The 21,967-nt window shown below is 47.6% G+C and overlaps 63 non-coding genes across 63 annotated transcripts; all 63 read right to left on the bottom strand.

The window, feature by feature from the left end:
* Positions 1 to 213: 213 nt before the first annotated feature.
* Positions 214 to 332, bottom strand: LOC145152788 (5S ribosomal RNA). Its single transcript, XR_013733310.1, has one exon. It is a non-coding gene; the product is annotated as a 5S ribosomal RNA (ribosomal RNA).
* Positions 333 to 558: 226 nt separating this feature from the next.
* LOC145154258 (5S ribosomal RNA) lies at positions 559 to 677 on the bottom strand. Its single transcript, XR_013734738.1, has one exon. It is a non-coding gene; the product is annotated as a 5S ribosomal RNA (ribosomal RNA).
* Positions 678 to 905: 228 nt separating this feature from the next.
* On the bottom strand, positions 906 to 1,024 carry LOC145154112 (5S ribosomal RNA). The gene has a single exon (XR_013734594.1). It is a non-coding gene; the product is annotated as a 5S ribosomal RNA (ribosomal RNA).
* Positions 1,025 to 1,255: 231 nt separating this feature from the next.
* LOC145139719 (5S ribosomal RNA) lies at positions 1,256 to 1,374 on the bottom strand. The gene has a single exon (XR_013721982.1). It is a non-coding gene; the product is annotated as a 5S ribosomal RNA (ribosomal RNA).
* Positions 1,375 to 1,603: 229 nt separating this feature from the next.
* On the bottom strand, positions 1,604 to 1,722 carry LOC145156103 (5S ribosomal RNA). The gene has a single exon (XR_013736528.1). It is a non-coding gene; the product is annotated as a 5S ribosomal RNA (ribosomal RNA).
* A 229-nt stretch (positions 1,723 to 1,951) lies between these two features.
* Positions 1,952 to 2,069, bottom strand: LOC145148598 (5S ribosomal RNA). The gene has a single exon (XR_013729476.1). It is a non-coding gene; the product is annotated as a 5S ribosomal RNA (ribosomal RNA).
* A 227-nt stretch (positions 2,070 to 2,296) lies between these two features.
* On the bottom strand, positions 2,297 to 2,415 carry LOC145155632 (5S ribosomal RNA). Its single transcript, XR_013736061.1, has one exon. It is a non-coding gene; the product is annotated as a 5S ribosomal RNA (ribosomal RNA).
* Positions 2,416 to 2,638: 223 nt separating this feature from the next.
* Positions 2,639 to 2,757, bottom strand: LOC145152787 (5S ribosomal RNA). Its single transcript, XR_013733309.1, has one exon. It is a non-coding gene; the product is annotated as a 5S ribosomal RNA (ribosomal RNA).
* Positions 2,758 to 2,984: 227 nt separating this feature from the next.
* Positions 2,985 to 3,103, bottom strand: LOC145134274 (5S ribosomal RNA). The gene has a single exon (XR_013719057.1). It is a non-coding gene; the product is annotated as a 5S ribosomal RNA (ribosomal RNA).
* Positions 3,104 to 3,319: 216 nt separating this feature from the next.
* LOC145154410 (5S ribosomal RNA) lies at positions 3,320 to 3,438 on the bottom strand. Its single transcript, XR_013734883.1, has one exon. It is a non-coding gene; the product is annotated as a 5S ribosomal RNA (ribosomal RNA).
* Positions 3,439 to 3,668: 230 nt separating this feature from the next.
* LOC145147619 (5S ribosomal RNA) lies at positions 3,669 to 3,787 on the bottom strand. The gene has a single exon (XR_013728517.1). It is a non-coding gene; the product is annotated as a 5S ribosomal RNA (ribosomal RNA).
* A 226-nt stretch (positions 3,788 to 4,013) lies between these two features.
* On the bottom strand, positions 4,014 to 4,132 carry LOC145153905 (5S ribosomal RNA). Its single transcript, XR_013734396.1, has one exon. It is a non-coding gene; the product is annotated as a 5S ribosomal RNA (ribosomal RNA).
* A 229-nt stretch (positions 4,133 to 4,361) lies between these two features.
* LOC145146178 (5S ribosomal RNA) lies at positions 4,362 to 4,480 on the bottom strand. Its single transcript, XR_013727125.1, has one exon. It is a non-coding gene; the product is annotated as a 5S ribosomal RNA (ribosomal RNA).
* Positions 4,481 to 4,699: 219 nt separating this feature from the next.
* On the bottom strand, positions 4,700 to 4,818 carry LOC145149166 (5S ribosomal RNA). The gene has a single exon (XR_013730022.1). It is a non-coding gene; the product is annotated as a 5S ribosomal RNA (ribosomal RNA).
* Positions 4,819 to 5,047: 229 nt separating this feature from the next.
* Positions 5,048 to 5,166, bottom strand: LOC145149242 (5S ribosomal RNA). The gene has a single exon (XR_013730093.1). It is a non-coding gene; the product is annotated as a 5S ribosomal RNA (ribosomal RNA).
* A 218-nt stretch (positions 5,167 to 5,384) lies between these two features.
* On the bottom strand, positions 5,385 to 5,503 carry LOC145147057 (5S ribosomal RNA). Its single transcript, XR_013727973.1, has one exon. It is a non-coding gene; the product is annotated as a 5S ribosomal RNA (ribosomal RNA).
* A 227-nt stretch (positions 5,504 to 5,730) lies between these two features.
* Positions 5,731 to 5,849, bottom strand: LOC145144863 (5S ribosomal RNA). The gene has a single exon (XR_013725864.1). It is a non-coding gene; the product is annotated as a 5S ribosomal RNA (ribosomal RNA).
* Positions 5,850 to 6,078: 229 nt separating this feature from the next.
* LOC145153893 (5S ribosomal RNA) lies at positions 6,079 to 6,197 on the bottom strand. The gene has a single exon (XR_013734385.1). It is a non-coding gene; the product is annotated as a 5S ribosomal RNA (ribosomal RNA).
* A 230-nt stretch (positions 6,198 to 6,427) lies between these two features.
* Positions 6,428 to 6,546, bottom strand: LOC145153881 (5S ribosomal RNA). The gene has a single exon (XR_013734374.1). It is a non-coding gene; the product is annotated as a 5S ribosomal RNA (ribosomal RNA).
* Positions 6,547 to 6,776: 230 nt separating this feature from the next.
* On the bottom strand, positions 6,777 to 6,895 carry LOC145155482 (5S ribosomal RNA). The gene has a single exon (XR_013735919.1). It is a non-coding gene; the product is annotated as a 5S ribosomal RNA (ribosomal RNA).
* Positions 6,896 to 7,122: 227 nt separating this feature from the next.
* Positions 7,123 to 7,241, bottom strand: LOC145144862 (5S ribosomal RNA). Its single transcript, XR_013725863.1, has one exon. It is a non-coding gene; the product is annotated as a 5S ribosomal RNA (ribosomal RNA).
* A 219-nt stretch (positions 7,242 to 7,460) lies between these two features.
* On the bottom strand, positions 7,461 to 7,579 carry LOC145144389 (5S ribosomal RNA). The gene has a single exon (XR_013725397.1). It is a non-coding gene; the product is annotated as a 5S ribosomal RNA (ribosomal RNA).
* Positions 7,580 to 7,807: 228 nt separating this feature from the next.
* LOC145153870 (5S ribosomal RNA) lies at positions 7,808 to 7,926 on the bottom strand. Its single transcript, XR_013734361.1, has one exon. It is a non-coding gene; the product is annotated as a 5S ribosomal RNA (ribosomal RNA).
* Positions 7,927 to 8,154: 228 nt separating this feature from the next.
* On the bottom strand, positions 8,155 to 8,273 carry LOC145155065 (5S ribosomal RNA). Its single transcript, XR_013735525.1, has one exon. It is a non-coding gene; the product is annotated as a 5S ribosomal RNA (ribosomal RNA).
* A 230-nt stretch (positions 8,274 to 8,503) lies between these two features.
* On the bottom strand, positions 8,504 to 8,622 carry LOC145155625 (5S ribosomal RNA). The gene has a single exon (XR_013736055.1). It is a non-coding gene; the product is annotated as a 5S ribosomal RNA (ribosomal RNA).
* Positions 8,623 to 8,848: 226 nt separating this feature from the next.
* LOC145153379 (5S ribosomal RNA) lies at positions 8,849 to 8,967 on the bottom strand. The gene has a single exon (XR_013733891.1). It is a non-coding gene; the product is annotated as a 5S ribosomal RNA (ribosomal RNA).
* A 229-nt stretch (positions 8,968 to 9,196) lies between these two features.
* On the bottom strand, positions 9,197 to 9,315 carry LOC145148104 (5S ribosomal RNA). The gene has a single exon (XR_013729003.1). It is a non-coding gene; the product is annotated as a 5S ribosomal RNA (ribosomal RNA).
* A 228-nt stretch (positions 9,316 to 9,543) lies between these two features.
* LOC145145113 (5S ribosomal RNA) lies at positions 9,544 to 9,662 on the bottom strand. The gene has a single exon (XR_013726103.1). It is a non-coding gene; the product is annotated as a 5S ribosomal RNA (ribosomal RNA).
* Positions 9,663 to 9,892: 230 nt separating this feature from the next.
* LOC145146545 (5S ribosomal RNA) lies at positions 9,893 to 10,011 on the bottom strand. The gene has a single exon (XR_013727484.1). It is a non-coding gene; the product is annotated as a 5S ribosomal RNA (ribosomal RNA).
* Positions 10,012 to 10,240: 229 nt separating this feature from the next.
* On the bottom strand, positions 10,241 to 10,359 carry LOC145153859 (5S ribosomal RNA). The gene has a single exon (XR_013734348.1). It is a non-coding gene; the product is annotated as a 5S ribosomal RNA (ribosomal RNA).
* Positions 10,360 to 10,588: 229 nt separating this feature from the next.
* Positions 10,589 to 10,707, bottom strand: LOC145144388 (5S ribosomal RNA). The gene has a single exon (XR_013725396.1). It is a non-coding gene; the product is annotated as a 5S ribosomal RNA (ribosomal RNA).
* A 230-nt stretch (positions 10,708 to 10,937) lies between these two features.
* LOC145153847 (5S ribosomal RNA) lies at positions 10,938 to 11,056 on the bottom strand. The gene has a single exon (XR_013734336.1). It is a non-coding gene; the product is annotated as a 5S ribosomal RNA (ribosomal RNA).
* A 230-nt stretch (positions 11,057 to 11,286) lies between these two features.
* Positions 11,287 to 11,405, bottom strand: LOC145155481 (5S ribosomal RNA). The gene has a single exon (XR_013735918.1). It is a non-coding gene; the product is annotated as a 5S ribosomal RNA (ribosomal RNA).
* Positions 11,406 to 11,630: 225 nt separating this feature from the next.
* Positions 11,631 to 11,749, bottom strand: LOC145144861 (5S ribosomal RNA). Its single transcript, XR_013725862.1, has one exon. It is a non-coding gene; the product is annotated as a 5S ribosomal RNA (ribosomal RNA).
* Positions 11,750 to 11,968: 219 nt separating this feature from the next.
* On the bottom strand, positions 11,969 to 12,087 carry LOC145154709 (5S ribosomal RNA). Its single transcript, XR_013735170.1, has one exon. It is a non-coding gene; the product is annotated as a 5S ribosomal RNA (ribosomal RNA).
* A 229-nt stretch (positions 12,088 to 12,316) lies between these two features.
* Positions 12,317 to 12,435, bottom strand: LOC145145232 (5S ribosomal RNA). The gene has a single exon (XR_013726217.1). It is a non-coding gene; the product is annotated as a 5S ribosomal RNA (ribosomal RNA).
* Positions 12,436 to 12,662: 227 nt separating this feature from the next.
* Positions 12,663 to 12,781, bottom strand: LOC145153834 (5S ribosomal RNA). Its single transcript, XR_013734324.1, has one exon. It is a non-coding gene; the product is annotated as a 5S ribosomal RNA (ribosomal RNA).
* Positions 12,782 to 13,010: 229 nt separating this feature from the next.
* LOC145144387 (5S ribosomal RNA) lies at positions 13,011 to 13,129 on the bottom strand. The gene has a single exon (XR_013725395.1). It is a non-coding gene; the product is annotated as a 5S ribosomal RNA (ribosomal RNA).
* A 229-nt stretch (positions 13,130 to 13,358) lies between these two features.
* LOC145153822 (5S ribosomal RNA) lies at positions 13,359 to 13,477 on the bottom strand. The gene has a single exon (XR_013734312.1). It is a non-coding gene; the product is annotated as a 5S ribosomal RNA (ribosomal RNA).
* Positions 13,478 to 13,707: 230 nt separating this feature from the next.
* LOC145155479 (5S ribosomal RNA) lies at positions 13,708 to 13,826 on the bottom strand. The gene has a single exon (XR_013735917.1). It is a non-coding gene; the product is annotated as a 5S ribosomal RNA (ribosomal RNA).
* Positions 13,827 to 14,053: 227 nt separating this feature from the next.
* On the bottom strand, positions 14,054 to 14,172 carry LOC145144860 (5S ribosomal RNA). The gene has a single exon (XR_013725861.1). It is a non-coding gene; the product is annotated as a 5S ribosomal RNA (ribosomal RNA).
* A 220-nt stretch (positions 14,173 to 14,392) lies between these two features.
* Positions 14,393 to 14,511, bottom strand: LOC145144386 (5S ribosomal RNA). Its single transcript, XR_013725394.1, has one exon. It is a non-coding gene; the product is annotated as a 5S ribosomal RNA (ribosomal RNA).
* A 229-nt stretch (positions 14,512 to 14,740) lies between these two features.
* On the bottom strand, positions 14,741 to 14,859 carry LOC145155064 (5S ribosomal RNA). The gene has a single exon (XR_013735524.1). It is a non-coding gene; the product is annotated as a 5S ribosomal RNA (ribosomal RNA).
* Positions 14,860 to 15,088: 229 nt separating this feature from the next.
* On the bottom strand, positions 15,089 to 15,207 carry LOC145155063 (5S ribosomal RNA). Its single transcript, XR_013735523.1, has one exon. It is a non-coding gene; the product is annotated as a 5S ribosomal RNA (ribosomal RNA).
* A 230-nt stretch (positions 15,208 to 15,437) lies between these two features.
* LOC145155624 (5S ribosomal RNA) lies at positions 15,438 to 15,556 on the bottom strand. Its single transcript, XR_013736054.1, has one exon. It is a non-coding gene; the product is annotated as a 5S ribosomal RNA (ribosomal RNA).
* Positions 15,557 to 15,782: 226 nt separating this feature from the next.
* LOC145155062 (5S ribosomal RNA) lies at positions 15,783 to 15,901 on the bottom strand. The gene has a single exon (XR_013735522.1). It is a non-coding gene; the product is annotated as a 5S ribosomal RNA (ribosomal RNA).
* Positions 15,902 to 16,131: 230 nt separating this feature from the next.
* On the bottom strand, positions 16,132 to 16,250 carry LOC145155622 (5S ribosomal RNA). Its single transcript, XR_013736053.1, has one exon. It is a non-coding gene; the product is annotated as a 5S ribosomal RNA (ribosomal RNA).
* A 227-nt stretch (positions 16,251 to 16,477) lies between these two features.
* On the bottom strand, positions 16,478 to 16,596 carry LOC145152589 (5S ribosomal RNA). Its single transcript, XR_013733120.1, has one exon. It is a non-coding gene; the product is annotated as a 5S ribosomal RNA (ribosomal RNA).
* A 229-nt stretch (positions 16,597 to 16,825) lies between these two features.
* On the bottom strand, positions 16,826 to 16,944 carry LOC145141004 (5S ribosomal RNA). The gene has a single exon (XR_013722393.1). It is a non-coding gene; the product is annotated as a 5S ribosomal RNA (ribosomal RNA).
* A 230-nt stretch (positions 16,945 to 17,174) lies between these two features.
* On the bottom strand, positions 17,175 to 17,293 carry LOC145154708 (5S ribosomal RNA). Its single transcript, XR_013735169.1, has one exon. It is a non-coding gene; the product is annotated as a 5S ribosomal RNA (ribosomal RNA).
* A 229-nt stretch (positions 17,294 to 17,522) lies between these two features.
* LOC145145231 (5S ribosomal RNA) lies at positions 17,523 to 17,641 on the bottom strand. The gene has a single exon (XR_013726216.1). It is a non-coding gene; the product is annotated as a 5S ribosomal RNA (ribosomal RNA).
* A 228-nt stretch (positions 17,642 to 17,869) lies between these two features.
* LOC145153810 (5S ribosomal RNA) lies at positions 17,870 to 17,988 on the bottom strand. Its single transcript, XR_013734301.1, has one exon. It is a non-coding gene; the product is annotated as a 5S ribosomal RNA (ribosomal RNA).
* Positions 17,989 to 18,216: 228 nt separating this feature from the next.
* Positions 18,217 to 18,335, bottom strand: LOC145144385 (5S ribosomal RNA). Its single transcript, XR_013725393.1, has one exon. It is a non-coding gene; the product is annotated as a 5S ribosomal RNA (ribosomal RNA).
* A 230-nt stretch (positions 18,336 to 18,565) lies between these two features.
* On the bottom strand, positions 18,566 to 18,684 carry LOC145136372 (5S ribosomal RNA). The gene has a single exon (XR_013720425.1). It is a non-coding gene; the product is annotated as a 5S ribosomal RNA (ribosomal RNA).
* A 229-nt stretch (positions 18,685 to 18,913) lies between these two features.
* LOC145155061 (5S ribosomal RNA) lies at positions 18,914 to 19,032 on the bottom strand. Its single transcript, XR_013735521.1, has one exon. It is a non-coding gene; the product is annotated as a 5S ribosomal RNA (ribosomal RNA).
* Positions 19,033 to 19,262: 230 nt separating this feature from the next.
* On the bottom strand, positions 19,263 to 19,381 carry LOC145155620 (5S ribosomal RNA). Its single transcript, XR_013736051.1, has one exon. It is a non-coding gene; the product is annotated as a 5S ribosomal RNA (ribosomal RNA).
* Positions 19,382 to 19,608: 227 nt separating this feature from the next.
* Positions 19,609 to 19,727, bottom strand: LOC145152588 (5S ribosomal RNA). Its single transcript, XR_013733119.1, has one exon. It is a non-coding gene; the product is annotated as a 5S ribosomal RNA (ribosomal RNA).
* Positions 19,728 to 19,957: 230 nt separating this feature from the next.
* LOC145140996 (5S ribosomal RNA) lies at positions 19,958 to 20,076 on the bottom strand. Its single transcript, XR_013722390.1, has one exon. It is a non-coding gene; the product is annotated as a 5S ribosomal RNA (ribosomal RNA).
* A 231-nt stretch (positions 20,077 to 20,307) lies between these two features.
* On the bottom strand, positions 20,308 to 20,426 carry LOC145154707 (5S ribosomal RNA). Its single transcript, XR_013735168.1, has one exon. It is a non-coding gene; the product is annotated as a 5S ribosomal RNA (ribosomal RNA).
* Positions 20,427 to 20,655: 229 nt separating this feature from the next.
* On the bottom strand, positions 20,656 to 20,774 carry LOC145145229 (5S ribosomal RNA). The gene has a single exon (XR_013726214.1). It is a non-coding gene; the product is annotated as a 5S ribosomal RNA (ribosomal RNA).
* A 228-nt stretch (positions 20,775 to 21,002) lies between these two features.
* LOC145153799 (5S ribosomal RNA) lies at positions 21,003 to 21,121 on the bottom strand. The gene has a single exon (XR_013734290.1). It is a non-coding gene; the product is annotated as a 5S ribosomal RNA (ribosomal RNA).
* A 228-nt stretch (positions 21,122 to 21,349) lies between these two features.
* LOC145144384 (5S ribosomal RNA) lies at positions 21,350 to 21,468 on the bottom strand. Its single transcript, XR_013725392.1, has one exon. It is a non-coding gene; the product is annotated as a 5S ribosomal RNA (ribosomal RNA).
* Positions 21,469 to 21,698: 230 nt separating this feature from the next.
* LOC145153787 (5S ribosomal RNA) lies at positions 21,699 to 21,817 on the bottom strand. The gene has a single exon (XR_013734279.1). It is a non-coding gene; the product is annotated as a 5S ribosomal RNA (ribosomal RNA).
* Between the last annotated feature and the right edge of the window lie 150 nt (positions 21,818 to 21,967).

The following is a 21,967-nucleotide window of genomic DNA, read 5'->3' as shown; positions in this document are numbered from 1 at the left end:
ATCCATGCTTATTGCTTGTATGTCTTAAAAGACGCAGAACCTCCTTTGTTTTCGTACGCGAGGCGTGGGACCCACGTGACCGATCAGCTCCGTTCCAAAAATACGAAGACCATCAACCATGAAGCGGAGGCCACCCGAGCATAGAAATAGCAAGAAAAAAAAAAAAAAACCGCACGCAAAATCTAAAAAAACGCAAACGGACAACGAAAAAGGGGGGTGCAACACGAGGACTTCCCATGGGGTCACCCATCCTAGTACTACTCTCGCCCAAGCACGCTTAACTGCGGAGTTCTGATGGGATCCGGTGCATTAGTGCTGGTATGATCGCACCCGAAATACTGTCCATGCTTATTGCTTGTATGTCTTAAAAGACACAGAACCTCCTTTGTTTTCGTACGCGAGGCGTGGGACCCACGTGACCGATCGGCTCCGTTCCAAAAATACGAAGACCATGAACCATGAAACGGAGGCCACCCGAGCATAGAAATAGCAAGAAAAAAAAACAAAAAAAAACCGCACGTAAAATCTAAAAAAACGCAAACGGACAACGAGAAAGGGGGGGTGCAACACGAGGACTTCCCAGGGGGTCACCCATCCTAGTACTAGTCTCGCCCAAGCACGCTTAACTGCGGAGTTCTGATGGGATCCGGTGCATTAGTGCTGGTATGATCGCACCCGAAATACTATCCATGCTTATTGCTTTTATGTCTTAAAAGACGTAGAACCTCCTTTGTTTTCGTACGCGAGGCGTGGAACCCACGTGACCGATCGGCTCCGTTCCAAAAATACGAAAACCATCAACCATGAAGCGGAGGCCACCCGAGCATAGAAATAGCAAGAAAGAAAAAAAAACAAAAAAAAACCGCACGTAAAATCTAAAAAAACGCAAACGGACAACGAAAAAGGGGGTGCAACACGAGGACTTCCCAGGGGGTCACCCATCCTAGTACTACTCTCGCCCAAGCACGTTTAACTGCGGAGTTCTGATGGGATCCGGTGCATTAGTGCTGGTATGATCGCACCCGAAATACTATCCATGCTTATTGCTTGTATGTCTTAAAAGACACAGAACCTCATTTGTTTTCGTACGCGAGGCGTGGGACCCACGTGACCGATCGGCTCCGTTCCAAAAATATGAAGACCACGAACCATGAAACGAAGGCCACCCGAGCATAGAAATAGCAAGAAAGAAAAAAAAAACAAAAAAAAAACCGCACGTAAAATCTAAAAAAACGCAAACGGACAACGAAAAAGGGGGGTGCAACACGAGGACTTCCCAGGGGGTTACCCATCCTAGTACAACTCTCGCCCAAGCACGCTTAACTGCGGAGTTCTGATGGGATCCGGTGCATTAGTGCTGGTATGATCGCACCCGAAATACTATCCATGCTTATTGCTTGTATGTCTTAAAAGACGCAGAACCTCCTTTGTTTTCGTACGCGAGGCGTGGGACCCACGTGACCGATCGGCTCCGTTCCAAAAATACGAAGACCATCAACCATGAAGCGGAGGCCACCCTAGCATAGAAATAGCAAGAAAGAAAAAAAACAAAAAAAAACCGCACGTAAAATCTAAAAAAACGCAAACGGACAACGAAAAAGGGGGGGTGCAACACGAGGACTTCCCATGGGGTCACCCATCCTAGTACTACTCTCGCCCAAACACGCTTAACTGCGGAGTTCTGATGGGATCCGGTGCATTAGTGCTGGTATGATCGCACCCGAAATACTATCCATGCTTATTGCTTTTATGTCTTAAAAGACATAGAACCTCCTTTGTTTTCGTACGCGAGGCGTGGAACCCACGTGACCGATCGGCTCCGTTCCAAAAATACGAAAACCATCAACCATGAAGCGGAGGCCACCCGAGCATAGAAATAGCAAGAAAGAAAAAAAAACAAAAAAAAACCGCACGTAAAATCTAAAAAAACGCAAACGGACAACGAAAAAGGGGGGTGCAACACGAGGACTTCCCAGGGGGTCACCCATCCTAGTACTACTCTCGCCAAGCACGTTTAACTGCGGAGTTCTGATGGGATCCGGTGCATTAGTGCTGGTATGATCGCACCCGAAATACTATCCATGCTTATTGATTGTATGTCTTAAAAGACGCAGAACCTACTTTGTTTTCGTACGCGAGGCGTGGGACCCACGTGACCGATCGGCTCCGTTCCAAAAATACGAAGACCATGAACCATGAAACGAAGGCCACCCGAGCATAGAAATAGCAAAAAAAAAAAAAAAAAAAAAAAACCGCACGTAAAATCTAAAAAAACACAAACGGACAACGAAAAAGGGGGGTGCAACACGAGAACTTCCCAGGGGGTCACCCATCCTAGTACTACTCTCGCCCAAGCATGCTTAACTGCGGAGTTCTGATGGGATCCGGTGCATTAGTGCTGGTATGATCGCACCCGAAATACTATCCATGCTTATTGCTTGTATGTCTTAAAAGACGCAGAACCTCCTTTGTTTTCGTACGCGAGGCGTGGGACCCACGTGACCGATCAGCTCCGTTCCAAAAATACGAAGACCATCAACCATGAAGCGGAGGCCACCCGAGCATAGAAATAGCAAGAAAGAAAAAAAAAAAAACCGCACGCAAAATCTAAAAAAACGCAAACGGACAACGAAAAAGGGGGGTGCAACACGAGGACTTCCCATGGGGTCACCCATCCTAGTACTACTCTCGCCCAAGCACGCTTAACTGCGGAGTTCTGATGGGATCCGGTGCATTAGTGCTGGTATGATCGCACCCGAAATACTGTCCATGCTTATTGCTTGTATGTCTTAAAAGACACAGAACCTCCTTTGTTTTCGTACGCGAGGCGTGGGACCCACGTGACCGATCGGCTCCGTTCCAAAAATACGAAGACCATGAACCATGAAACGGAGGCCACCCGAGCATAGAAATAGCAAGAAAAAAAAAACAAAAAAAAACCGCACGTAAAATCTAAAAAAACGCAAACGGACAACGAGAAAGGGGGGGTGCAACACGAGGACTTCCCAGGGGGTCACCCATCCTAGTACTACTCTTGCCCAAGCACGCTTAACTGCGGAGTTCTGATGGGATCCGGTGCATTAGTGCTGGTATGATCGCACCCGAAATACTATCCATGCTTATTGCTTTGATGTCTTAAAAGACGCAGAACCTCCTTTGTTTTCGTACGCGAGGCGTGGGACCCACGTGACCGATCGGCTCCGTTCCAAAAATACGAAAACCATCAACCATGAAGTGGAGGCCACCCGAGCATAGAAATAGCAAGAAAAAAAAAACCGCACGTAAAATCTAAAAAAACGCAAACGGACAACGAAAAGGAGGGGTGCAACACGAGCACTTCCCAGGGGGTCACCCATCCTAGTACTACTCTCGCCCAAGCACGCTTAACTGCGGAGTTCTGATGGGATCCGGTGCATTAGTGCTGGTATGATCGCACCCGAAATACTATCCATGCTTATTGCTTTTATGTCTTAAAAGACGCAGAACCTCCTTTGTTTTCGTACGCGAGGCGTGGAACCCACGTGATCGATCGGTTCCGTTCCAAAAATACGAAAACCATCAACCATGAAGCGGAGGCCACCCGAGCATAGAAATAGCAAGAAAGAAAAAAAAAACAAAAAAAAACCGCACGTAAAATCTAAAAAAACGCAAACGGACAACGAAAAAAGGGGGTGCAACACGAGGACTTCCCAGGGGGTCACCCATCCTACTACTACTCTCGCCCAAGCACGCTTAACTGCAGAGTTCTGATGGGATCCGATGCATTAGTGCTGGTATGATCGCACCCGAAATACTATCCATGCTTATTGCTTGTATGTCTTAAAAGACGCAGAACCTCCTTTGTTTTCGTACGCGAGGCGTGAGACCCACGTGACCGATCGGCTCCGTTCCAAAAATACGAAGACCATGAACCATGAAACGGAGGCCACCCGAGCATAGAAATAGCAAGAAAAAAAAAACAAAAAAAACCGCACGTAAAATCTAAAAAAACGCAAACGGACAACGAAAAAGGGGGGGTGCAACACGAGGACTTCCCAGGGGGTCACCCATCCTAGTACTACTCTCGCCCAAGCACGCTTAACTGCGGAGTTCTGATGGGATCCGGTGCATTAGTGCTGGTATGATCGCACCCGAAATACTATCCATGCTTATTGCTTTTATCTCTTAAAAGACGCAGAACCTCCTTTGTTTTCGTACGCGAGGCGTGGGACCCACGTGACCGATCGACGCCGTTCCAAAAATACGAAAACCATCAACCATGAAGCGGTGGCCACCCGAGCATAGAAATAGCAAGAAAGAAAACAAAAAAAAACCGCACGTAAAATCTAAAAAAACGCAAACGGGCAACGAAAAAGGGGGGGGGGGTGCAACACGAGGACTTCCCAGGGGGTCACCCATCCTAGTACTACTCTCGCCCAAGCACGCTTAACTGCGGAGTTCTGATAGGATCCGGTGCATTAGTGCTGGTATGATAGCACCCAAAATACTATCCATGCTTATTGCTTTTATGTCTTAAAAGACGCAGAACCTCCTTTGTTTTCGTACACGAGGCGTGGGACCCACGTGACCGATCGGCTCCGTTCCAAAAATACGAAATCCATCAACCATGAAGCGGAGGCCACCCGAGCATAGAAATAGCAAGAAAGAAAAAAAAAACCGCACGTAAAATCTTAAAAAACGCAAACGGACAACGAAAAAGGGGGTGCAACATGAGGACTTCCCAGGGGGTCACCCATCCTAGTACTACTCTCGCCCAAGCACGCTTATTTGCGGAGTTCTGATGGGATCCGGTGCATTAGTGCTGGTATGATCGCACCCGAAATACTATCCATGCTTATTGCTTTTATGTCTTAAAAGACGCAGAACCTCCTTTGTTTTCGTACGCGAGGCGTGGGACGCACGTGACCGATCGGCTCCGTTCCAAAAATACGAAAACCATCAACCATGAAGCGGTGGCCACCCGAGCATAGAAATAGCAAGAAAGAAAACAAAAAAAAACCGCACGTAAAATCTAAAAAAACGCAAACGGGCAACGAAAAAGGGGGGGGGGGTGCAACACGAGGACTTCCCAGGGGGTCACCCATCCTAGTACTACTCTCGCCCAAGCACGCTTAACTGCGGAGTTCTGATGGGATCCGATTCATTAGTACTGGTATGATAGCACCCGAAATACTATCCATGCTTATTGCTTTTATGTCTTAAAAGACGCAGAACCTCCTTTGTTTTCGTACGCGAAGCGTGGGACCCACGTGACCGATCGGCTCCGTTCCAAAAATACGAAAACCATCAACCATGAAACGGAGGCCACCCGAGCATAGAAATAGCAAGAAAGAAAAAAAAACCGCACGTAAAATCTAAAAAAACGCAAACGGACAACGAAAAAGGGGGTGCAACACGAGGACTTCCCATGGGGTCACCCATCCTAGTACTACTCCCGCCCAAGCACGCTTAACTGCGGAGTTCTGATGGGATCTGGTGCATTACTGCTGGTATGATCGCACCCGAAATACTGTCCATGCTTATTGCTTGTATGTCTTAAAAGACAGAGAACCTCCTTTGTTTTCGTACGCGAGGCGTGGGACCCACGTGACCGATCGGCTCCGTTCCAAAAATACGAAGACCATGAACCATGAAACGGAGGCCACCCGAGCATAGAAATAGCAAGAAAAAAAAAACAAAAAAAAACCGCACGTAAAATCTAAAAAAACGCAAACGGACAACAAAAAAGGGGGGGTGCAACACGAGGACTTCCCAAGACGTCACCCATCCTAGTACTACTCTCGCCCAAGCACGCTTAACTGCGGAGTTCTGATGGGATCCGGTGCATTAGTGCTGGTATGATCGCACCCGAAATACTATCCATGCTTATTGCTTTTATGTCTTAAAAGACGCAGAACCTCCTTTGTTTTCGTACGCGAGGCGTGGAACCCACGTGACCGATCGGCTCCGTTGCAAAAATACGAAAACCATCAACCATGAAGCGGAGGCCACCCGAGCATAGAAATAGCAAGAAAGAAAAAAAAACAAAAAAAAACCGCACGTAAAATCTAAAAAAACGCAAACGGACAACGAAAAAGGGGGGTGCAACACGAGGACTTCCCAGGGGGTCACCCATCCTAGTACTACTCTCGCCCAAGCACGCTTAACTGCGGAGTTCTGATGGGATCCGGTGCATTAGTGCTGGTATGATCGCACCCGAAATACTATCCATGCTTATTGCTTGTATGTCTTAAAAGACGCAGAACCTCCTTTGTTTTCGTACGCGAGGCGTGGGACCCACGTGACCGATCGGCTCCGTTCCAAAAATACGAAGACCATGAACCATGAAACGGAGGCCACCCGAGCATAGAAATAGCAAGAAAGAAAAAAAAAACAAAAAAAAACCGCACGTAAAATCTAAAAAAACGCAAACGGACAACGAAAAAGGGGGGTGCAACACGAGGACTTCCCAGGGGGTCACCCATCCTAGTACTACTCTCGCCCAAGCACGCTTAACTGCGGAGTTCTGATGGGATCCGGTGCATTAGTGCTGGTATGATCGCACCCAAAATACTATCCATGCTTATTGCTTGTATGTCTTAAAAGACGCAGAAACTCCTTTGTTTTCGTACGCGAGGCGTGCGACCCACATGACCGATCAGCTCCGTTCCAAAAATACGAAGACCATCAACCATGAAGCGGAGGCCACCCGAGCATAGAAATAGCAAGAAAGAAAAAAAACAAAAAAAAAACCGCACGTAAAAATCTAAAAAAACGCAAACGGACAACGAAAAAGGGGGGTGCAACACGAGGACTTCACATGGGGTCACCCATCCTAGTACTACTCTCGCCCAAGCACGCTTAACTGCGGAGTTCTGATGGGATCCGGTGCATTAGTGCTGGTATGATCGCACCCGAAATACTGTCCATGCTTATTGCTTGTATGTCTTAAAAGACACAGAACCTCCTTTGTTTTCGTACGCGAGGCGTGGGACCCACGTGACCGATCGGCTCCGTTCCAAAAATACGAAGACCATGAACCATGAAACGGAGGCCACCCGAGCATAGAAATAGCAAGAAAAAAAAAACAAAAAAAAACCGCACGTAAAATCTAAAAAAACGCAAACGGACAACAAAAAAGGGGGGGTGCAACACGAGGACTTCCCAAGACGTCACCCATCCTAGTACTACTCTCGCCCAAGCACGCTTAACTGCGGAGTTCTGATGGGATCCGGTGCATTAGTGCTGGTATGATCGCACCCGAAATACTATCCATGCTTATTGCTTTTATGTCTTAAAAGACGCAGAACCTCCTTTGTTTTCGTACGCGAGGCGTGGAACCCACGTGACCGATCGACTCCGTTCCAAAAATACGAAAACCATCAACAATGACGCGGAGGCCACCCGAGCATAGAAATAGCAAGAAAGAAAAAAAAACCGCACGTAAAATCTAAAAAAACGCAAACGGACAACGAAAAAGGGGGGTGCAACACGAGGACTTCCCAGGGGGTCACCCATCCTAGTACTACTCTCGCACAAGCACGCTTAACTGCGGAGTTCTGATGGGATCCGGTGCATTAGTGCTGGTATGATCGCACCCGAAATACTATCCATGCTTATTGCTTGTATGTCTTAAAAGACGCAGAACCTCCTTTGTTTTCGTACGCGAGGCGCGGGACCGACGTGACCGATCGGCTCCGTTCCAAAAATACGAAGACCATGAACCATGAAACGGAGGCCACCCGAGCATAGAAATAGCAAGAAAGAAAAAAAAACAAAAAAAACCGCACGTAAAATCTAAAAAAACGCAAACGGACAACGAAAAAGGGGGGTGCAACACGAGGACTTCCCAGGGGGTCACCCATCCTAGTACTACTCTCGCCCAAGCACGCTTAACTGCGGAGTTCTGATGGGATCCGGTGCATTAGTGCTGGTATGATCGCACCCGAAATACTATCCATGCTTATTGCTTGTATGTCTTAAAAGACGCAGAACCTCCTTTGTTTTCGTACGCGAGGCGTGGAACCCACGTGACCGATCGGCTCCGTTCCAAAAATACGAAAACCATCAACCATGAAGCGGAGGCCACCCGAGCATAGAAATAGCAAGAAAGAAAAAAAAACAAAAAAAAACCGCACGTAAAATCTAAAAAAACGCAAACCGACAACGAAAAAGGGGGTGCAACACGAGGACTTCCCAGGGGGTCACCCATCCTAGTACTACTCTCGCCCAAGCACGCTTAACTGCAGAGTTCTGATGGGATCCGGTGCATTAGTGCTGGTATGATCGCACCCGAAATACTATCCATGCTTATTGCTTGTATGTCTTAAAAGACGCAGAACCTCCTTTGTTTTCGTACGCGAGGCGTGGGACCCACGTGACCGATCGGCTCCGTTCCAAAAATACGAAGACCATGAACCATGAAACGGAGGCCACCCGAGCATAGAAATAGCAAGAAAGAAAAAAAAAACAAAAAAAAACCGCACGTAAAATCTAAAAAAACGCAAACGGACAACGAAAAAGCGGGGTGCAACACGAGGACTTCCCAGGGAGTCACCCATCCTAGTACTACTCTCGCCCAAGCACGCTTAACTGCGGAGTTCTGATGGGATCCGGTGCATTAGTGCTGGTATGATCGCACCCGAAATACTGTCCATGCTTATTGCTTGTATGTCTTAAAAGACACAGAACCTCCTTTGTTTTCGTACGCGAGGCGTGGGACCCACGTGACCGATCGGCTCCGTTCCAAAAATACGAAGTCCATGAACCATGAAACGGAGGCCACCCGAGCATAGAAATAGCAAGAAAAAAAAACAAAAAAAAACCGCACGTAAAATCTAAAAAAACGCAAACGGACAACGAAAAAACGGGGGTGCAACACGAGGACTTCCCAAGGGGTCACCCATCCTAGTACTACTCTCGCCCAAGCACGCTTAACTGCGGAGTTCTGATGGGATCCGGTGCATTAGTGCTGGTATGATCGCACCCGAAATACTATCCATGCTTATTGCTTTTATGTCTTAAAAGACGCAGAACCTCCTTTGTTTTCGTACGCGAGGCGTGGAACCCACGTGACCGATCGGCTCCGTTCCAAAAATACGAAAACCATCAACCATGAAGCGGAGGCCACCCGAGCATAGAAATAGCAAGAAAGAAAAAAAAACAAAAAAAAACTGCACGTAAAATCTAAAAAAACGCAAACGGACAACGAAAAAGGGGGGTGCAACACGAGGACTTCCCAGGGGGTCACCCATCCTAGTACTACTCTCGCCCAAGCACGCTTAACTGCAGCGTTCTGATGGGATCCGGTGCATTAGTACTGGTATGATCGCACCCGAAATACTATCCATGCTTATTGCATGTATGTCTTAAAAGACGCAGAACCTCCTTTGTTTTCGTACGCGAGGCGTGGGACCCACATGACCGACCGGCTCCGTTCCAAAAATACGAAGACCATGAACCATGAAACGAAGGCCACCCGAGCATAGAAATAGCAAGAAAGAAAAAAAACAAAAAAAAACCGCACGTAAAATCTAAAAAAACGCAAACGGACAACGAAAAAGGGGGGTGCAACACGAGGACTTCCCAGGGGGTCACCCATCCTCGTACTACTCTCGCCCAAGCACGCTTGACTGCGGAGTTCTGATGGGATCCGGTGCATTAGTGCTGGTATGATCGCACCCGAAATACTATCCATGCTTATTGCTTGTATGTCTTAAAAGACGCAGAACCTCCTTTGTTTTCGTACGCGAGGCGTGGAACCCACGTGACCGATCGGCTCCGTTCCAACAATACGAAAACCATCAACCATGAAGCGGAGGCCACCCGAGCATAGAAATAGCAAGAAACAAAAAAAAACAAAAAAAAAACCGCACGTAAAATCTAAAAAAACGCAAACGGACAACGAAAAAGGGGGGTGCAACACGAGGACTTCCCAGGGGGTCACCCATCCTAGTACTACTCTCGCCCAAGCACGCTTAACTGCAGAATTCTGATGGGATCCGGTGCATTAGTGCTGGTATGATCACACCCTAAATACTATCCATGCTTATTGCATGTATGTCTTAAAAGACGCAGAACCTCCTTTGTTTTCGTACGCGAGGCGTGGGACCCACGTGACCGACCGGCTCCGTTCCAAAAATACGAATACCATGAACCATGAAACGAAGGCCACCCGAGCATAGAAATAGCAAGAAAGAAAAAAAAACAAAAAAAAACCGCACGTAAAATCTAAAAAAACGCAAACGGACAAAGAAAAAGGGGGGTGCAACACGAGGACTTCCCAGGGGGTCACCCATCCTAGTACTACTCTCGCCCAAGCACGCTTAACTGCGGAGTTCTGATGGGATCCGGTGCATTAGTGCTGGTATGATCGCACCCGAAATACTATCCATGCTTATTGCTTGTATGTCTTAAAAGACGCAGAACCTCCATTGTTTTCGTACGCGAGGCGTGGGACCCACGTGACCGATCGGCTCCGTTCCAAAAATACGAAGACCATGAACCATGAAACGGAGGCCACCCGAGCATAGAAATAGCAAGAAAGAAAAAAAAACAAAAAAAAACCGCACGTAAAATCTAAAAAAACGCAAACGGACAACGAAAAAGGGGGGTGCAACACGAGGACTTCCCAGGGGGTCACCCATCCTAGTACTACTCTCGCACAAGCACGCTTAACTGCGGAGTTCTGATGGGATCCGGTGCATTAGTGCTGGTATGATCGCACCCGAAATACTATCCATGCTTATTGCTTGTATGTCTTAAAAGACGCAGAACCTCCTTTGTTTTCGTACGCGAGGCGTGGGACCCACGTGACCGATCGGCTCCGTTCCAAAAATACGAAGACCATGAACCATGAAACGGAGGCCACCCGAGCATAGAAATAGCAAGAAAGAAAAAAAAAACAAAAAAAAACCGCACGTAAAATCTAAAAAAACGCAAACGGACAACGAAAAAGGGGGGTGCAACACGAGGACTTCCCAGGGGGTCACCCATCCTAGTACTACTCTCGCCCAAGCACGCTTAACTGCGGAGTTCTGATGGGATCCGGTGCATTAGTGCTGGTATGATCGCACCCAAAATACTATCCATGCTTATTGCTTGTATGTCTTAAAAGACGCAGAAACTCCTTTGTTTTCGTACGCGAGGCGTGCGACCCACGTGACCGATCAGCTCCGTTCCAAAAATACGAAGACCATCAACCATGAAGCGGAGGCCACCCGAGCATAGAAATAGCAAGAAAGAAAAAAAAACAAAAAAAAACCGCACGTAAAAATCTAAAAAAACGCAAACGGACAACGAAAAAGGGGGGTGCAACACGAGGACTTCACATGGGGTCACCCATCCTAGTACTACTCTCGCCCAAGCACGCTTAACTGCGGAGTTCTGATGGGATCCGGTGCATTAGTGCTGGTATGATCGCACCCGAAATACTGTCCATGCTTATTGCTTGTATGCCTTAAAAGACACAGAACCTCCTTTGTTTTCGTACGCGAGGCGTGGGACCCACGTGACCGATCGGCTCCGTTCCAAAAATACGAAGACCATGAACCATGAAACGGAGGCCACCCGAGCATAGAAATAGCAAGAAAAAAAACAAAAAAAAACCGCACGTAAAATCTAAAAAAACGCAAACGGACAACAAAAAAGGGGGGGTGCAACACGAGGACTTCCCAAGACGTCACCCATCCTAGTACTACTCTCGCCCAAGCACGCTTAACTGCGGAGTTCTGATGGGATCCGGTGCATTAGTGCTGGTATGATCGCACCCGAAATACTATCCATGCTTATTGCTTTTATGTCTTAAAAGACGCAGAACCTCCTTTGTTTTCGTACGCGAGGCGTGGAACCCACGTGACCGATCGGCTCCGTTCCAAAAATACGAAAACCATCAACAATGAAGCGGAGGCCACCCGAGCATAGAAATAGCAAGAAAGAAAAAAAAACCGCACGTAAAATCTAAAAAAACGCAAACGGACAACGAAAAAGGGGGGTGCAACACGAGGACTTCCCAGGGGGTCACCCATCCTAGTACTACTCTCGCCCAAGCACGCTTGACTGCGGAGTTCTGATGGGATCCGGTGCATTAGTGCTGGTATGATCGCACCCGAAATACTATCCATGCTTATTGCTTGTATGTCTTAAAAGACGCAGAACCTCCTTTGTTTTCGTACGCGAGGCGTGGAACCCACGTGACCGATCGGCTCCGTTCCAAAAATACGAAAACCATCAACCATGAAGCGGAGGCCACCCGAGCATAGAAATAGCAAGAAACAAAAAAAAACAAAAAAAAACCGCACGTAAAATCTAAAAAAACGCAAACGGACAACGAAAAAGGGGGGTGCAACACGAGGACTTCCCAGGGGGTCACCCATCCTAGTACTACTCTCGCCCAAGCACGCTTAACTGCAGAATTCTGATGGGATCCGGTGCATTAGTGCTGGTATGATCGCACCCGAAATACTATTCATGCTTATTGCATGTATGTCTTAAAAGACGCAGAACCTCCTTTGTTTTCGTACGCGAGGCATGGGACCCACGTGACCGACCGGCTCCGTTCCAAAAATACGAATACCATGAACAATGAAACGAAGGCCACCCGAGCATAGAAATAGCAAGAAAAAAAAAAAACAAAAAAAACCGCACGTAAAATCTAAAAAAACGCAAACGGACAACGAAAAAGGGGGGTGCAACACGAGGACTTCCCAGGGGGTCACCCATCCTAGTACTACTCTCGCCCAAGCACGCTTAACTGCGGAGTTCTGATGGGATCCGGTGCATTAGTGCTGGTATGATCGCACCCGAAATACTATCCATGCTTATTGCTTTTATGTCTTAAAAGACGCAGAACCTCCTTTGTTTTCGTACGCGAGGCGTGGAACCCACGTGATCGATCGGTTCCGTTCCAAAAATACGAAAACCATCAACCATGAAGCGGAGGCCACCCGAGCATAGAAATAGCAAGAAAGAAAAAAAAACAAAAAAAAACCGCACGTAAAATCTAAAAAAACGCAAACGGACAACGAAAAAGGGGGGTGCAACACGAGGACTTCCCAGGGGGTCACCCATCCTAGTACTACTCTCGCACAAGCACGCTTAACTGCGGAGTTCTGATGGGATCCGGTGCATTAGTGCTGGTATGATCGCACCCGAAATACTATCCATGCTTATTGCTTGTATGTCTTAAAAGACGCAGAACCTCCTTTGTTTTCGTACGCGAGGCGTGGGACCCACGTGACCGATCGGCTCCGTTCCAAAAATACGAAGACCATGAACCATGAAACGGAGGCCACCCGAGCATAGAAATAGCAAGAAAGAAAAAAAAACAAAAAAAAACCGCACGTAAAATCTAAAAAAACGCAAACGGACAACGAAAAAGGGGGGTGCAACACGAGGACTTCCCAGGGGGTCACCCATCCTAGTACTACTCTCGCCCAAGCACGCTTAACTGCGGAGTTCTGATGGGATCCGGTGCATTAGTGCTGGTATGATCGCACCCAAAATACTATCCATGCTTATTGCTTGTATGTCTTAAAAGACGCAGAAACTCCTTTGTTTTCGTACGCGAGGCGTGCGACCCACGTGACCGATCAGCTCCGTTCCAAAAATACGAAGACCATCAACCATGAAGCGGAGGCCACCCGAGCATAGAAATAGCAAGAAAGAAAAAAAACAAAAAAAAAACCGCACGTAAAAATCTAAAAAAACGCAAACGGACAACGAAAAAGGGGGGTGCAACACGAGGACTTCACATGGGGTCACCCATCCTAGTACTACTCTCGCCCAAGCACGCTTAACTGCGGAGTTCTGATGGGATCCGGTGCATTAGTGCTGGTATGATCGCACCCGAAATACTGTCCATGCTTATTGCTTGTATGTCTTAAAAGACACAGAACCTCCTTTGTTTTCGTACGCGAGGCGTGGGACCCACGTGACCGATCGGCTCCGTTCCAAAAATACGAAGACCATGAACCATGAAACGGAGGCCACCCGAGCATAGAAATAGCAAGAAAAAAAAACAAAAAAAAAACCGCACGTAAAATCTAAAAAAACGCAAACGGACAACAAAAAAGGGGGGGTGCAACACGAGGACTTCCCAAGACGTCACCCATCCTAGTACTACTCTCGCCCAAGCACGCTTAACTGCGGAGTTCTGATGGGATCCGGTGCATTAGTGCTGGTATGATCGCACCCGAAATACTATCCATGCTTATTGCTTTTATGTCTTAAAAGACGCAGAACCTCCTTTGTTTTCGTACGCGAGGCGTGGAACCCACGTGACCGATCGGCTCCGTTCCAAAAATACGAAAACCATCAACAATGAAGCGGAGGCCACCCGAGCATAGAAATAGCAAGAAAGAAAAAAAAAACCGCACGTAAAATCTAAAAAAACGCAAACGGACAACGAAAAAGGGGGGTGCAACACGAGGACTTCCCAGGGGGTCACCCATCCTAGTACTACTCTCGCACAAGCACGCTTAACTGCGGAGTTCTGATGGGATCCGGTGCATTAGTGCTGGTATGATCGCACCCGAAATACTATCCATGCTTATTGCTTGTATGTCTTAAAAGACGCAGAACCTCCTTTGTTTTCGTACGCGAGGCGTGGGACCGACGTGACCGATCGGCTCCGTTCCAAAAATACGAAGACCATGAACCATGAAACGGAGGCCACCCGAGCATAGAAATAGCAAGAAAGAAAAAAAAAACAAAAAAAACCGCACGTAAAATCTAAAAAAACGCAAACGGACAACGAAAAAGGGGGGTGCAACACGAGGACTTCCCAGGGGGTCACCCATCCTAGTACTACTCTCGCCCAAGCACGCTTAACTGCAGAGTTCTGATGGGATCCGGTGCATTAGTGCTGGTATGATCGCACCCGAAATACTATCCATGCTTATTGCTTGTATGTCTTAAAAGACGCAGAACCTCCTTTGTTTTCGTACGCGAGGCGTGGAACCCACGTGACCGATCGGCTCCGTTCCAAAAATACGAAAACCATCAACCATGAAGCGGAGGCCACCCGAGCATAGAAATAGCAAGAAAGAAAAAAAAACAAAAAAAAACCGCACGTAAAATCTAAAAAAACGCAAACCGACAACGAAAAAGGGGGGTGCAACACGAGGACTTCCCAGGGGGTCACCCATCCTAGTACTACTCTCGCCCAAGCACGCTTAACTGCAGAGTTCTGATGGGATCCGGTGCATTAGTGCTGGTATGATCGCACCCGAAATACTATCCATGCTTATTGCTTGTATGTCTTAAAAGACGCAGAACCTCCTTTGTTTTCGTACGCGAGGCGTGGGACCCACGTGACCGATCGGCTCCGTTCCAAAAATACGAAGACCATGAACCATGAAACGGAGGCCACCCGAGCATAGAAATAGCAAGAAAGAAAAAAAAAACAAAAAAAAACCGCACGTAAAATCTAAAAAAACGCAAACGGACAACGAAAAAGGGGGGTGCAACACGAGGACTTCCCAGGGAGTCACCCATCCTAGTACTACTCTCGCCCAAGCACGCTTAACTGCGGAGTTCTGATGGGATCCGGTGCATTAGTGCTGGTATGATCGCACCCGAAATACTGTCCATGCTTATTGCTTGTATGTCTTAAAAGACACAGAACCTCCTTTGTTTTCGTACGCGAGGCGTGGGACCCACGTGACCGATCGGCTCCGTTCCAAAAATACGAAGTCCATGAACCATGAAACGGAGGCCACCCGAGCATAGAAATAGCAAGAAAAAAAAAACAAAAAAAAACCGCACGTAAAATCTAAAAAAACGCAAACCGACAACGAAAAAGGGGGGTGCAACACGAGGACTTCCCAGGGGGTCACCCATCCTAGTACTACTCTCGCCCAAGCACGCTTAACTGCAGAGTTCTGATGGGATCCGGTGCATTAGTGCTGGTATGATCGCACCCGAAATACTATCCATGCTTATTGCTTGTATGTCTTAAAAGACGCAGAACCTCCTTTGTTTTCGTACGCGAGGCGTGGGACCCACGTGACCGATCGGCTCCGTTCCAAAAATACGAAGACCATGAACCATGAAACGGAGGCCACCCGAGCATAGAAATAGCAAGAAAGAAAAAAAAAACAAAAAAAAACCGCACGTAAAATCTAAAAAAACGCAAACGGACAACGAAAAAGGGGGGTGCAACACGAGGACTTCCCAGGGAGTCACCCATCCTAGTACTACTCTCGCCCAAGCACGCTTAACTGCGGAGTTCTGATGGGATCCGGTGCATTAGTGCTGGTATGATCGCACCCGAAATACTGTCCATGCTTATTGCTTGTATGTCTTAAAAGACACAGAACCTCCTTTGTTTTCGTACGCGAGGCGTGGGACCCACGTGACCGATCGGCTCCGTTCCAAAAATACGAAGTCCATGAACCATGAAACGGAGGCCACCCGAGCATAGAAATAGCAAGAAAAAAAAAACAAAAAAAAACCGCACGTAAAATCTAAAAAAACGCAAACGGACAACGAAAAAACGGGGGTGCAACACGAGGTCTTCCCAAGGGGTCACCCATCCTAGTACTACTCTCGCCCAAGCACGCTTAACTGCGGAGTTCTGATGGGATCCGGTGCATTAGTGCTGGTATGATCGCACCCGAAATACTATCCATGCTTATTGCTTTTATGTCTTAAAAGACGCAGAACCTCCTTTGTTTTCGTACGCGAGGCGTGGAACCCACGTGACCGATCGGCTCCGTTCCAAAAATACGAAAACCATCAACCATGAAGCGGAGGCCACCCGAGCATAGAAATAGCAAGAAAGAAAAAAAAACAAAAAGAAACTGCACGTAAAATCTAAAAAAACGCAAACGGACAACGAAAAAGGGGGGTGCAACACGAGGACTTCCCAGGGGGTCACCCATCCTAGTACTACTCTCGCCCAAGCACGCTTAACTGCAGAGTTCTGATGGGATCCGGTGCATTAGTACTGGTATGATCGCACCCGAAATACTATCCATGCTTATTGCATGTATGTCTTAAAAGACGCAGAACCTCCTTTGTTTTCGTACGCGAGGCGTGGGACCCACGTGACCGACCGGCTCCGTTCCAAAAATACGAAGACCATGAACCATGAAACGAAGGCCACCCGAGCATAGAAATAGCAAGAAAGAAAAAAAACAAAAAAAAAACCGCACGTAAAATCTAAAAAAACGCAAACGGACAACGAAAAAGGGGGGGTGCAACACGAGGACTTCCCAGGGGGTCACCCATCCTAGTACTACTCTCGCCCAAGCACGCTTGACTGCGGAGTTCTGATGGGATCCGGTGCATTAGTGCTGGTATGATCGCACCCGAAATACTATCCATGCTTATTGCTTGTATGTCTTAAAAGACGCAGAACCTCCTTTGTTTTCGTACGCGAGGCGTGGAACCCACGTAACCGATCGGCTCCGTTCCAAAAATACGAAAACCATCAACCATGAAGCGGAGGCCACCCGAGCATAGAAATAGCAAGAAACAAAAAAAAACAAAAAAAAACCGCACGTAAAATCTAAAAAAACGCAAACGGACAACGAAAAAGGGGGGTGCAACACGAGGACTTCCCAGGGGGTCACCCATCCTAGTACTACTCTCGCCCAAGCACGCTTAACTGCAGAATTCTGATGGGATCCGGTGCATTAGTGCTGGTATGATCGCACCCGAAATACTATCCATGCTTATTGCATGTACGTCTTAAAAGACGCAGAACCTCCTTTGTTTTCGTACGCGAGGCGTGGGACCCACGTGACCGACCGGCTCCGTTCCAAAAATACGAATACCATGAACCATGAAACGAAGGCCACCCGAGCATAGAAATAGCAAGAAAGAAAAAAAAACAAAAAAAACCGCACGTAAAATCTAAAAAAACGCAAACGGACAACGAAAAAGGGGGGTGCAACACGAGGACTTCCCAGGGGGTCACCCATCCTAGTACTACTCTCGCCCAAGCACGCTTAACTGCGGAGTTCTGATGGGATCCGGTGCATTAGTGCTGGTATGATCGCACCCGAAATACTATCCATGCTTATTGCTTGTATGTCTTAAAAGACGCAGAACCTCCATTGTTTTCGTACGCGAGGCGTGGGACCCACGTGACCGATCGGCTCCGTTCCAAAAATACGAAGACCATGAACCATGAAACGGAGGCCACCCGAGCATAGAAATAGCAAGAAAGAAAAAAAACAAAAAAAAACCGCACGTAAAATCTAAAAAAACGCAAACGGACAACGAAAAAGGGGGGTGCAACACGAGGACTTCCCAGGGGGTCACCCATCCTAGTACTACTCTCGCACAAGCACGCTTAACTGCGGAGTTCTGATGGGATCCGGTGCATTAGTGCTGGTATGATCGCACCCGAAATACTATCCATGCTTATTGCTTGTATGTCTTAAAAGACGCAGAACCTCCTTTGTTTTCGTACGCGAGGCGTGGGACCCACGTGACCGATCGGCTCCGTTCCAAAAATACGAAGACCATGAACCATGAAACGGAGGCCACCCGAGCATAGAAATAGCAAGAAAGAAAAAAAAAACAAAAAAAACCCCCACGTAAAATCTAAAAAAACGCAAACGGACAACGAAAAAGGGGGGTGCAACACGAGGACTTCCCAGGGGGTCACCCATCCTAGTACTACTCTCGCCCGAGCACGCTTAACTGCAGAGTTCTGATGGGATCCGGTGCATTAGTGCTGGTATGATCGCACCCGAAATACTATCCATGCTTATTGCTTGTATGTCTTAAAAGACGCAGAACCTCCTTTGTTTTCGTACGCGAGGCGTGGAACCCACGTGACCGATCGGCTCCGTTCCAAAAATACGAAAACCATCAACCATGAAGCGGAGGCCACCCGAGCATAGAAATAGCAAGAAAGAAAAAAAAACAAAAAAAAACCGCACGTAAAATCTAAAAAAACGCAAACCGACAACGAAAAAGGGGGGTGCAACACGAGGACTTCCCAGGGGGTCACCCATCCTAGTACTACTCTCGCCCAAGCACGCTTAACTGCAGAGTTCTGATGGGATCCGGTGCATTAGTGCTGGTATGATCGCACCCGAAATACTATCCATGCTTATTGCTTGTATGTCTTAAAAGACGCAGAACCTCCTTTGTTTTCGTACGCGAGGCGTGGGACCCACGTGACCGATCGGCTCCGTTCCAAAAATACGAAGACCATGAACCATGAAACGGAGGCCACCCGAGCATAGAAATAGCAAGAAAGAAAAAAAAAACAAAAAAAAACCGCACGTAAAATCTAAAAAAACGCAAACGGACAACGAAAAAGGGGGGTGCAACACGAGGACTTCCCAGGGAGTCACCCATCCTAGTACTACTCTCGCCCAAGCACGCTTAACTGCGGAGTTCTGATGGGATCCGGTGCATTAGTGCTGGTATGATCGCACCCGAAATACTGTCCATGCTTATTGCTTGTATGTCTTAAAAGACACAGAACCTCCTTTGTTTTCGTACGCGAGGCGTGGGACCCACGTGACCGATCGGCTCCGTTCCAAAAATACGAAGTCCATGAACCATGAAACGGAGGCCACCCGAGCATAGAAATAGCAAGAAAAAAAAAACAAAAAAAAACCGCACGTAAAATCTAAAAAAACGCAAACGGACAACGAAAAAACGGGGGTGCAACACGAGGTCTTCCCAAGGGGTCACCCATCCTAGTACTACTCTCGCCCAAGCACGCTTAACTGCGGAGTTCTGATGGGATCCGGTGCATTAGTGCTGGTATGATCGCACCCGAAATACTATCCATGCTTATTGCTTTTATGTCTTAAAAGACGCAGAACCTCCTTTGTTTTCGTACGCGAGGCGTGGAACCCACGTGACCGATCGGCTCCGTTCCAAAAATACGAAAACCATCAACCATGAAGCGGAGGCCACCCGAGCATAGAAATAGCAAGAAAGAAAAAAAAAACAAAAAGAAACTGCACGTAAAATCTAAAAAAACGCAAACGGACAACGAAAAAGGGGGGTGCAACACGAGGACTTCCCAGGGGGTCACCCATCCTAGTACTACTCTCGCCCAAGCACGCTTAACTGCAGAGTTCTGATGGGATCCGGTGCATTAGTACTGGTATGATCGCACCCGAAATACTATCCATGCTTATTGCATGTATGTCTTAAAAGACGCAGAACCTCCTTTGTTTTCGTACGCGAGGCGTGGGACCCACGTGACCGACCGGCTCCGTTCCAAAAATACGAAGACCATGAACCATGAAACGAAGGCCACCCGAGCATAGAAATAGCAAGAAAGAAAAAAAACAAAAAAAAAACCGCACGTAAAATCTACAAAAAACGCAAACGGACAACGAAAAAGGGGGGGTGCAACACGAGGACTTCCCAGGGGGTCACCCATCCTAGTACTACTCTCGCCCAAGCACGCTTGACTGCGGAGTTCTGATGGGATCCGGTGCATTAGTGCTGGTATGATCGCACCCGAAATACTATCCATGCTTATTGCTTGTATGTCTTAAAAGACGCAGAACCTCCTTTGTTTTCGTACGCGAGGCGTGGAACCCACGTAACCGATCGGCTCCGTTCCAAAAATACGAAAACCATCAACCATGAAGCGGAGGCCACCCGAGCATAGAAATAGCAAGAAACAAAAAAAAACAAAAAAAAACCGCACGTAAAATCTAAAAAAACGCAAACGGACAACGAAAAAGGGGGGTGCAACACGAGGACTTCCCAGGGGGTCACCCATCCTAGTACTACTCTCGCCCAAGCACGCTTAACTGCAGAATTCTGATGGGATCCGGTGCATTAGTGCTGGTATGATCGCACCCGAAATACTATCCATGCTTATTGCATGTACGTCTTAAAAGACGCAGAACCTCCTTTGTTTTCGTACGCGAGGCGTGGGACCCACGTGACCGACCGGCTCCGTTCCAAAAATACGAATACCATGAACCATGAAACGAAGGCCACCCGAGCATAGAAATAGCAAGAAAGAAAAAAAAACAAAAAAAACCGCACGTAAAATCTAAAAAAACGCAAACGGACAACGAAAAAGGGGGGTGCAACACGAGGACTTCCCAGGGGGTCACCCATCCTAGTACTACTCTCGCCCAAGCACGCTTAACTGCGGAGTTCTGATGGGATCCGGTGCATTAGTGCTGGTATGATCGCACCCGAAATACTATCCATGCTTATTGCTTGTATGTCTTAAAAGACGCAGAACCTCCATTGTTTTCGTACGCGAGGCGTGGGACCCACGTGACCGATCGGCTCCGTTCCAAAAATACGAAGACCATGAACCATGAAACGGAGGCCACCCGAGCATAGAAATAGCAAGAAAGAAAAAAAACAAAAAAAAACCGCACGTAAAATCTAAAAAAACGCAAACGGACAACGAAAAAGGGGGGTGCAACACGAGGACTTCCCAGGGGGTCACCCATCCTAGTACTACTCTCGCACAAGCACGCTTAACTGCGGAGTTCTGATGGGATCCGGTGCATTAGTGCTGGTATGATCGCACCCGAAATACTATCCATGCTTATTGCTTGTATGTCTTAAAAGACGCAGAACCTCCTTTGTTTTCGTACGCGAGGCGTGGGACCCACGTGACCGATCGGCTCCGTTCCAAAAATACGAAGACCATGAACCATGAAACGGAGGCCACCCGAGCATAGAAATAGCAAGAAAGAAAAAAAAAACAAAAAAAAACCGCACGTAAAATCTAAAAAAACGCAAACGGACAACGAAAAAGGGGGGTGCAACACGAGGACTTCCCAGGGGGTCACCCATCCTAGTACTACTCTCGCCCAAGCACGCTTAACTGCGGAGTTCTGATGGGATCCGGTGCATTAGTGCTGGTATGATCGCACCCAAAATACTATCCATGCTTATTGCTTGTATGTTTTAAAAGACGCAGAAACTCCTTTGTTTTCGTACGCGAGGCGTGCGACCCACGTGACCGATCAGCTCCGTTCCAAAAATACGAAGACCATCAACCATGAAGCGGAGGCCACCCGAGCAT

This window comes from Lactuca virosa, chromosome 1, assembly GCF_052849685.1.
Source record: "Lactuca virosa cultivar CGN04683 chromosome 1, Lactuca_virosa_CGN04683_v6, whole genome shotgun sequence".
NCBI lineage: Eukaryota > Viridiplantae > Streptophyta > Magnoliopsida > Asterales > Asteraceae > Lactuca > Lactuca virosa.
Note: the sequence above shows the minus strand (reverse complement) of the source record. Positions and strands in the feature narration are given on the sequence as shown.